Source organism: Pinus tabuliformis, chromosome 2_2 (assembly GCF_031772625.1).
Source record: "Pinus tabuliformis cultivar Carrire ecotype Pingquan chromosome 2_2, CPIR1, whole genome shotgun sequence".
NCBI lineage: Eukaryota > Viridiplantae > Streptophyta > Pinopsida > Pinales > Pinaceae > Pinus > Pinus tabuliformis.
The window spans coordinates 12,122,698-12,133,925 of NC_142300.1; the positions used below are offsets into that span (position 1 = coordinate 12,122,698).

The window sequence follows — 11,228 nt, forward strand, 5'->3', positions numbered from 1 at the left end:
ACACAAATGAACAATTCTTGGATGATACAAATGAAAATGCCTCCTTTCTATATATAGGAGTCTAAGGGGTCATAATATAATCAGAGCCGACATAACAATAATAATGTAAGGGCATAATAATAACAATAGTAGGCTTCTATGGGGCACAATAGTAACAATATGGGCACTACATGGGTACATCAATATAATAAGGGGGTTTTACTAATAACAATAAGGGGTTACACTAGTAGTATAGGGGCCTAACACAAACAGTCTCATAGGTACATACTTAGGTAGTTTGAAAGGAGGGAGCTCACAAACATGGTAGGTTACATCTACAACCTAGATGGAGACCAAGTGTTTCATGGTTCAAAAATGTCGAATCCCGTCTCAATCATCATTTGGATTCAGATCTCAGTGTGATTTTAGTACAAGTACCAGTCACCTATCTTGTACTGCTTTGATAATTGCAAAATTTTCTTGATCTCATCACTAATCCTAGGAGGAGGATTTCCAGTTAGCATGGTGGTCACAAGGTGGACAAACTGGTCAATGAATTCATTGTATGAATAGGGACAAGTATATGAGTAGTGGAAGATGGAAGTCTAGAAAATCATTGATTTGGGATTACCTCTGGTATCAAGTTTAATCACAGAGAATGGGAATTTGTCAGACTGATAATAAAGGAAAATGTGATTTATGAATGTAGAATACTTGAATACCTTTTCATTTTCCAATCTCATGAACTGGTCATGGATTTTCTTAGCAATGAAAGCAGCATAGTTGTATTTGACAGCAGGAGGCTGACTAGGGGTAAAAATGGACATGAAAGCTAGGGTCAATTCATCAACAAACTCACTGGTATTAAAACCCATTACAGCAGCAATCATATTAACAATGTTTTTTCCTATCTCAGTGAAAAAACATGTTAGATAGGGAGGAGGATTTTTGGGTATGTGATCCTTGTCTATGAAAGTGTGGCAAAGGCGACTGAGTTCAGACTGGGACATTTTAGAAGCTTTCTCTAGCAATTCCCCAAGGGAAATGGGGGTGAGGTTTTGACCGGGCTGAAACTGTAGCATTTCATTGATTGAGTCTGCAGTGATTGTGAAGAGAACAGTTTGATTGGGGGACATTATTGCTCTGAGGGTGGGATTATAATTGGCTTAACATTGATGGATAATGTCAGGGAAAATGTGCATAGAAGGGAGCATATACCTCGGGAGATTTGATTCCCAAAGTCTTATGGTATCAGAGCCATTCATGTAATTGTCTCGGCATTGACAAAATATTTTCAAGAAGTTATTATCAATTTCAAGGTCTTTTATTTGAAAATCTTTATCTGCTAAGGGTAGATAATCCAAATCTTTATGAGGAGTAGTGATAGGAAGTACATTGAGGGCCAAGGGGGTTTCCATTTCTGGTTCCTGTGGATTTAGAGATGGAAATGGGGTTTTTGAGTAGAGTTGGTGAAACAGGGGGTCCTGGGAGTCTTCATTTTAAATTTCGCAACTGAATTACAATGAATTTTGGGGTTTTCAACATAATTACAGAGGAAATTAAGTATTTACAGGGTTTCTGGAAGAAAACTGGTAAATACCTATTTTTGAGTGATTAGCAATGGAGTTCTGGTTCACCGGGCACAAATGGTGGGCTGGAGCGGCGTCGAACTACAAATTCCAGGGTGGCTGACGGTTGGAATACAAGCTGGTTGACTTCACGTTCTGATTGCATGCATGGGTTTATGGAATAAGGACGAAAATTGTTTTAACTTTGTTTTTTATGCAAAGTCAGAGCTTTTGGTAGGTTCGTGACATGGATAGGTGGCGTCAACGGACGAGTGATTGGACGTTTTGTTGTTAGCGGGAGGCGGTAAGCAGGTTTCATCACACCGCGTTTGGAGGGTAAGTGGTATTAGGGAGGGACCGCGCGATTCCATACGCTGCTTGACACGTAGCATGGGTACTGTTCATGAAACCGCTCACCATTGCATGCTAAAAGTCGACCATAGAAGCCTGTGCTATATGCACGATGATCGTCGGATTTGCGGGATTCGATCGGACGATGGTTGGGGATATGAAGTGACTGGCGGATATGGAAGGCAAGCCCGATATAAATTAAAGAGATTAATCATATCGAGGTTAATTTGATTGGTTATAGAGTTATTAATTAGTCCAAATGACATAATTAATCCTCATTAAATGGTGGCGGGGTTGGGTTATTAACTAGCATTTGCACCTAGTGTTGCAAAGGAAACGCCGTAAGGCATAGTGCGTGGAAGAATATTGAAACGTGAATAGGCTTTCGCGGGCTTTTTTGGAAGCAAGGGTCGATGAATTCGAGCTTTAATTTGAGGGAGCGATCCTAAAACCGCTGAAATGGAATGCAAGCAGGCATAAATATGTATTAAACCTGTTTAGAGACCTTTGTTTGTTATTGGGAAAAATTGTGGAGTTAAAGGTGAAGATAAATGAATGAATCCATGCGAACGACAACTGGGCATCCATATTGATTTGGAAAGGGCTATTTAAGAAATCATTATTCAAATGGGAAATTAAATTAATATGCGAACAACAACCGGGCAACCATATTGATTTGGAAAGGGCTATTTAAGAAACCATTATTCAAATTGAAAATTAAATTAATATGAAGATATATTGAAAACATGAATTATAATCACTAAAGTCAATTGATTTTGTAAACAAAATATGTTAAAACCCATTGACAATGAAATGGCTGTGAGGACATAAACTATCAAAATGGCATTGATCTCAAAACATCCGTTTTTAAGTTTGAAACGGGAAACACAAATAGTTGTGAGGACATGAACTATCAAAATGGTATTTGATGTTGAAACATCCTTTTTTAAGCGTGAAATGGAAAATACAAATAGTGTATTGTAACATCCTTTTTAAAGTTTGAAATGGAAAATACAAAGTGTGTTGTAACATTCTTTTTAAATAGTGAAATGGAAAACACAAAAAGTTGTGAGGAAACAAACAATGAAAACGGTATTTGATCTTGAAACATCCTTTTTCAAGTTTGACATGGAAAATACAAACAGTGAATTGTAACAAAAGAGGTTCGAGAAGGAATATAATAGTCTAAAGAACATTGTGCTTGTCATTCCATATTTGAAGTTGTACGAAAATATGGTGGAGGCAGCGAAGCAGCAATGGACCTGCAAAATTTATATTCTGTTAGAATTAGTAATATGTAAATCAGTTGCAGAAATCTATTAGTAATACTCTGCAGGTGAGTTGTGTTAAAATGAATCTGGAATGAATGGCAATGAAGTTACCTTTGCTATGGGGATCCATATATTGTTAGTGGAAGATGCATGGTGAATAACGGCATATTGAACACCATTGGAGGTCAATGCACAACTGGAGATGCAGTTTTTTTGCTTGCCAATCTACATGTAGTTGTGCAGGTATGTTATTTCTGAGCCCATGTGGCCTGCTGCAAAAGAAAGAAAAGGTTAGAATGAGATGTACAGACAATATAAAGACATTCTAGGATTTGCTTGTTTACTAATATTGATTAAAGTTTGTTGTTGTTGAAAGATATGGAAAGTATGTTATGAAATAGAATGACTTAAATAAATGGAGGAAACCTTTTGGTGATGTCAAAGTACGGGCTGGAGCAGATTATCTTGAGGCGGCATTGGAGGTCAATGCACAGCTGGAGATGCAGTTTTTATGCTTGCCAATCTACATGTAGTTGTGCAGGTATGCTATTTCTGAGCCCATGTGGCCTGCTGCAAAAGAAAGAAAAGGTTAGACTGAGATGTACAGACAATATAAAGACATTCTAGTATTTGTTTTTTTACTAATATTGATTAAAGTTTGTTGTTGTTGAAAGATATGAAAAGTATGTTATGAAATAGAATGACTTAAATAAATGGAGGAAACCTTTTGGTGATGTCAAAGTACGGGCTGGAGCAGATTATCTGGAGGCGGCATTGAACGGAGAATTTCTTCTGCGTGTTTTCTGCGAGCAATGTTTTTGTTGTCCTTCATTTTACTGTAACGATCGAAACTGAATGCGGGGTTAATCCGGAGATCTTGTAGAGAAGGCACCCTCGAAATAGCTGTGAATGTGAGACCTTGACGTTCTGTTTTTCCAATGTCAATTGTTGCTTTTGGAAGGGTCATACCTTGAGATTTATGTATGGTTAAAGCCCAAGCCATCTTCAGTGGAATTTGTGCACGACCATTTCTTTTAACTGCTGGAATAGGCAAGTGAGTGGGGTTTCTTTCATCCCAAGGAGGCCCAATATACTTGGGGAAATCTACGACAACAAATGTTGGAATTTGGGGTGGTGCAGTCGATTCTTTGTAAAAGATGGTTACAATTTTTCCAAGGGAACCATTAACAAGACCGGTTGAAACCCAAAGGTTGGAAGTCAGCATAACTTTTTCGCCATTGCATAGTAATACAACTCGCTCAAGTTGCTCATCTTCAGAGGAAAGACTGGAATATGTGTTGTCATCTTCAGCAATGGATCGTGCAATAGGAGTGTTTAGAGATTTCATCATTTGCTTATTATGGACCGTTGTTTGAGCATTTGTTGGAAATAGATGCATGGAATAATGGAATGAACATATTTCTTCTTCTGATAAATAGGAATCTGTGCGCGACATGAGTACGTTGTAGTCGTCGATTGTTGGATTTTCATCTCTAATGTTCTGGAGAATGTTCCTGAAAGTAACCTGGGCGATGTCGTCGCCTTGTTGACGAAATATTGTGTCTAATGTGATGACTGTGTTGAAGGTGTTCCACAGTGCGCTTCCGTGGCTCGTCCCTGCATATAGAGGTATGTCTTTGACGGGTGGTAGCTGACTGAGATCACCAACCAATATTATGGAACAACCACCGAAAGGAGTGTTTCTTTGGTGGGGAAATGCCTCGCGAAGACGTTCATCAATATGGCTGAGAAGCTTTGGCCCAATGAAGCTCATTTCATCGATTAGTATGTATCTTATATGCCTGAGTTCTTCTTGGAATTTTGCAAGAGCACTACCTTCTAACGGCATAAGATCCTTTATAGGAAGGTGCAAAGCAGAATGGATTGTTGATGCTTGTATGTTGAAGGCAGCAACCCCTGTAGGGGCGAGGAGCATGATCGGTGAAGGTCCCAGGCTTGCAAGGTCTATGAGCATATCTTTGATGCAATTAATAAGGAGGGATTTTCCCGTACCAACAGTGCCTTGTATTATCATCCTGAGAGCGGGTAAATAATCCTTCTTAGCAAAATGATTAAGAATAATATTTAGAGCTTTTCTTTGCATTGGAGATAATGTAGTAAGGGTCGGCAGGGTATGTTGATGTGTTTGAAGAATGCGGTGGATGGAGAGGCTATTCTCAATGAATTGTATTGCATTATTTTGTAGATCCAATGGGATAGTGGTATGATTCCAGTTATGGGTGTCATCAAAGCCACGAAGACCAAGCATGTCAAGGTCGTTTATGAGAAGCTCATTTGTAGGGTGTAATTGGGAAAGTAATTCCCATTCATTTATTTCCATGGTGTCTGTTGGATTGGCTTCATTCATAGTTGAGGTATCATTTGTGACAGATTTAATATCAGATAGTGTGCGCCGTTGATGCCAAGGATTGTAGAATGGGCGAAATGCTTGCCAATTTGCGATGAATTCTGCAGCAGAATCTCCTATATCTTGTACGATACAGCGAAAAGGTTTGTATAGCATAAGTTCAACCCTGCAAAAGTCAGCATAGCAAGGTTCTGTTGTGGATGGTATGGAGGAGTAACGTGGTATGACCCGAACAATTGCTTTTGTAGGCCTTTGTTTCCATTTGTTTGTTCTACGACGAGGATCATATGACCAGGATCTTGCCAACTCTATTAGTGATGTGGACTCTAGGGTAGAAGGGCGCTGGATATATGTATCTATGAAGTGCGGGGATGTAGTGGAGGTGGTGTCCGTTTGTGGAAGGCGCATAAGAATTTTTTGGTTTACATTTAAAGAAATGAATGGCCGGCTACCTAATGTCAACGATAATTTTTGCAGCATATGGCAGGTTTCTTGTGCTCCAATGTCACGATCAACAAGGGTTTCTGAAAGAAATTTTCGAAATGCGGATGTCGCTGGGTCAGCAATGGGTGAAGCCAGGACAATTCTACGAAGCATGTCGTGGAAGCTTTCAGGTTTTTTTTCTGCTTTGGATGCATATTTGGCGATATATTTTTGTACAGCATGTATGGAGAGTACTGGTTGGCAGTCAACATTTGCACGCCAAATAGATAGGATGGTAGGGTTATGGCTATTGAGTCGATCGTTGTTTCGAGCAGGGGTGTATGTTTTTTGGCCATTGGAATCAATGAATAAGGTCGATTTTGGATGTAATTCCCACGGTGCTTTATAACGACATTGGAGTGAGGATCCAGTTTTTCTTAGGCACGTGCTTTCTGAGCATTTTGTGTGACGTTCAACACAATTGACGAGTTGTTCATAGTCACTGAAAGGATTGGTTCTGAAGATTTGCGGTGTGGACAACAGGTAAGGGTCTTCGGGATTTGTCCAAGCATTTGGTTGGTTTGAATTCAAAGGAGCACGAGGGTTCCAAGCGGAAATATATTTGTCGAAGAACTGCCTTGCAATATCGACCGCTTCTGTGTCTTCCCAGTTGAGATTCTCCATATCAGGTGCATTTTCTATCCAAAGGAAACCATGGATGTGTGCAGATCCCCTATGTTGCCATTCATACCTAACAAGTATGCGTTTTTTGTAAGATAATTTTGCAATAGGTAAGGAATGTTGTTTAGAGTTCTTGGAGGAAAAAAAATGCGGTAGAATGCGTACCTGTACCAGTAATCTTTTGTATTCAAGTGTTTCTCCAAGATAATCTCACGAAATGCTGTGAATCTATGGTGCATATATAGTGATGTTAAATGTGGGTTAGAGATAATGTTATCATTTCTCCACTTTTGTTGTTTTCCAATATCAGTAGGAAGACATCCGGGCATGACTGCATGAAGATCAGGCCATTTTGTATCAGCTGCACTCAATGTGAAGAAGAACGTCGGGCAACCGAGTTGAGATATCATGTCCATCAGTTCATTTTTAGCTTTGTGCAAAAATGACCTTGTTCCACGTAAAGAGCTACCAAATCGCATGACTTGCTCTGCCAATTGCTCATCTGGAAACTGTTCTAATCGAATGTTCAGATCTTGAATAGATATTGGAAAGTTATCCGTGATGTTTTTTTTCACAAAAATCGACACTGTTGCTTGACTGCGATGCCGCATCATGAGATTATATATGTAATAACGAAAGCGTGGGTGGCTTCCAAATCTGTTATCGTAGTAACGTATGAGATGAAGTGCATATTCATGTAACTGCACAGCTTTCATTCTTGGCTGATTTGGCATTGCAGCGCCTGTCGGGAAAAGGGCAGGGAAAGCCATAGAGAGTAGACCTTCTGTGTTGTATTCATTGACAGGCGATAAACCAATTGTTGGCCACTCAATTGTAGTATCAGATTGGTGGTTGTAAGCATGCAAATAATGGCGGATTTCTTGGATTTCTGTATTTGTATTGGGTATGATGGGTACGAACGATGATGTTTGGCCAGCGGAAGGGTCTGTGAAATCTTCGGTGAGCTCATGGGGTGGTTCAAGTGGAAGGCGGACAGTGGTTTCTGCAGTATTGGAATGGTGAAGGGAGGAGGAGACATCGGTGGGGATTGCTGGTAAGGACGCCAGTGCGTTGGAATCAATACGAACATTCTTATAGTATGGGTCATTAGCCAATTTGTATTCCAATGCAGCGAGAACGCGATGTCTACTGACAATGAAATCATAAGCCTTATGGTCATTACTATGACGCGTGACAATTAGGATGTCCAAGTGCTCAACACGTCGTGGCAACATGTTTGCGATTTTTGTTATGTCTTGAGGAAAAAAAATTGTGTGGCCACTGTATTTATACTGGCCACCACGTGCATGTGTTACTTGCAGTGTAGGATTAACCCTAGCAATGAGCATTTCTTCTATTTGTGAAAGAGATGTAAGGGCAGCTGGTTGAGGGCCAGGGTCCATGTTGTTGGATAATGAGAAGCGATGACCCTTTGTTTCGGAGGCGCATCTGGAGCAGCAATACATGTGGTTGGAATTGCGGATATGTATTCCAGGATATGATTCAAGACAAATGGAGCATGGGCATTTAGGTGGAATTTTATCAAGCTTTGAACGGAAATCTCGATGTGCTTGATCAGTATAAACATTGCTGAAAGCATGTGCAAAGGAGGGGTTAGGGCAATGAGGCATGGATGTATTTGTTTGAGAGGTTTGCTGAGAAGATAAAGAGTCTGATAATTGCAAAGGAGGATTGTTTTCAGGGTGGGCCGTTTCAGACGAGGAAGGTTGGTCACCCTTTTGTTTTTTGTGTTTTTGACATTCTATGATGTTTTTTTTTGCTTGGTAAAGCTCACGGCACCGTGCATTTATTCGTTCTTTATTTGTTGCATAGTATCTTTGAGCACGTTCATTATTAGAAGAAGAAGCCATTCGCAAAATTTATGGTACCTATAAGCAAGGGAGGGGAAAAGAAGATGTTATTTGGAGACAACAACCATGTTATTGTATGAAAGCGAAAGAACGGTAAAAAATGCAAGCAAAAGCGAAAGAAGGGGAAAAAAATCTAAGTTCTGAACAGTGCCATGTGAATTTTTTTATTCGAGAAATGTTTTTGAAAGAACGTATTAGTATTTTTTCTGCATACATGTAGGTAGTTTCATGTGTAACGCTGATAAAAGGAAAAAAAATGTGATTTTGTCCACTAACATAATGCTAGATACAATGGAGAACAAATATTTATTTCAATGGTATATAAGAAAGTTTCATAAGAAGACATGCAACAATATATCTTGTAAAGTTGTATTTATTAAATTGGACAATAAGAATTGCCAAAAAGCGAGGAACACATTCTGCAATATGTATCTACAATGTCGAGATGCTCTGAATTTCTCGAAGGATGTTTTTACATTCTGTCGTGAAATGCAGTTTTTCTTCTTTTATGATAACGCATTTCAATCGTGGGACTTCTTTAAAAGTTTCTGTCTTCACTGATAGTGTGAAGATATGATCTGTCCATAGAGCTCTAGAGACAATTTTCTTGATTAGTTCTGGATCTGAAGACAATAGATAGAAGTCTTTGGCACTATTTCCAAGAATTGTAGAGCCCGCGTCTTCGAAAGCAACAGTTGAAGCCAATTCACCAGTGTGATCTTGTATGTCGATTTTCAATAAGTATCTGTAATCACAGTCGCTTACTTCAGCGTTGCATTTTGGACAAAACCACACCCCTGTATTTTGTGGAATAAGTTTTTTCATGCATTTTTTCCCACCAACAATCGACGGGCAAGAAATGTAGTAAAAACTATCCATACCAATTTTTGTTATTGTGCCCTTTAATTGGAAAAATGTTGGTTTCTCTAAGGAATCCATACTGTAAATGTCAGCAATTGTTATTTTTTTTGTTGGTGGCAAAAAAGAGAGCTTGTTGTCAAAGATGTAGAAGCAGCAGTCGAGCCTTCTTTTTTAAACCACGACTTTAGCGCATGGGCCTCTTCAATGTCAGGATCTACAAGAACAATGGATCTCGTTGTAGTGCCGATATTTTTTCCATTAAATTCCCCAACACGGGCAGATTTGATTGCAATGATGGGGTTATTTCCTGTAGCACATAGGGAGGAGATTTCCTGTGAAACAGCATGAAAATTATCTCCCCAAAAGATTGCATCTATGCTATACCCTGACATGTCTCGAAGTTGTATTGTTTGTTTATTGACTTCAGAGCCATCTTTTCTACGTATAGTGCATACACTGGAAATGTCTGTGACAACACCAAGAATATCAACAATGGAGTTGACGTTTGTTGTTCTGATATCATCAATTGATTTTATACTGAATCGCACTGTTGGATTATGTTTTTTTTCACTGACAACATGTTCTATGGTAGATGTTGCATTCAACAAAATTTCCCAGTCATTGTTCAAGTGGTTGTATTGCTTATTAGCCATTTTCACATTCCCTTTAGAAACAATGTAGACATTTCCATTTTGGATTTTGTCGAAAAAATAATCTGCGACATTGTTGAAACATGTAATATGTATTTCTCCACCCTCTGTATCGAACAGGTCAAAACCAAACACTTTATCGGGTCCGTATTGATTCTGAAACTGTCGAAGAGCTGTTTTCCGTTGGGCGTATCCTTTTATGCACCAGTTTGAGTGGTAAGGGTTCAACGATTTGATGGGAATTTGAACCGGTTGAACGGACGGGGTTGGAGTAGTTGGAACAGGGCAGTGCCTTTTTGATGGAGGATGTGGATCCGATGAGGATGGAGAGTTTTCATCAGATGTGATGGGGACACTCATAGTTTTTGGATTGCCAATTAAGGGTGCATATGAAGCAGATATTTCAAAGTCTACTAGCTTTATAGACCTACACGACAAATGAGAGTCAAAGGAATAACTGTTAGGAGCGGTTGTGTTATAAGTAAAAAAATGTCAAATTTGAAATAAGAAACTTATAACAAACTTACGTTGAAGGACCAATCGCTGAGGTAGTCCAACTTTTAACATTTATAATAGAACCCTTTTGTAGCAAGCCTGTTGCTACGAGATCATTGAAATCTTTTGGAAGCATGATGTGTTTCTTATGTGTTCCGTCTGAAATTGCAGTACGATATCGTGGAGTTGAATTTGGCGTTGATTGTATTGGCTCAAGTTCAGCAATTTGTAGGTGTTAGTGTCGGTCTTGAGCCCTCCATCAGTGATCAATAACTCTTTGCATATGCATTTATAGGTGTCTCATCAGTGTCAGTTTTTCATCCCGCTAGGCATGCCATAACACTGAATGGAGGAGCTGGTCTTTGTCTTCTTGGCTTTGCTGGATCAGGTCATACAACAATATAATTGAGTCAGGCTTGTTCTTGTTTTTGTCTTAAAGTCCCATGGTCTTAGGTTTAGGGTTTTGAGTCAAAATCATTTTAAGGTCATGAGTCATGGTCAGTAAGTGCCCAGCAAGCCGGAAGGAGTTTTGTACATATGTTTCATTGTCATCTTCTTCAGCTACAGCTCATTTTATGCCTTGGATTTAAAAACACTGTTTTTAATTACAAGGTCATGTGGATTTTGAAAAAACAAAGAAATTTTCAAAAATTTGTAAAAGTGCCGGCAACAACCCTGGTTCCTTCGCTACAGTCCATCAGGCGGTCAAC

General features: G+C 39.3%; 1 long non-coding RNA gene across 1 annotated transcript; it reads right to left on the minus strand.

Moving 5' to 3' along the window:
• Positions 1 to 2,981: 2,981 nt before the first annotated feature.
• On the minus strand, positions 2,982 to 3,734 carry LOC149191296 (uncharacterized). The gene is made up of 3 exons (XR_016254813.1): positions 3,596 to 3,734; positions 3,281 to 3,441; positions 2,982 to 3,160 (listed from the first exon to the last, which is right to left on the minus strand). It is a non-coding gene; the product is annotated as an uncharacterized LOC149191296 (long non-coding RNA).
• Between the last annotated feature and the right edge of the window lie 7,494 nt (positions 3,735 to 11,228).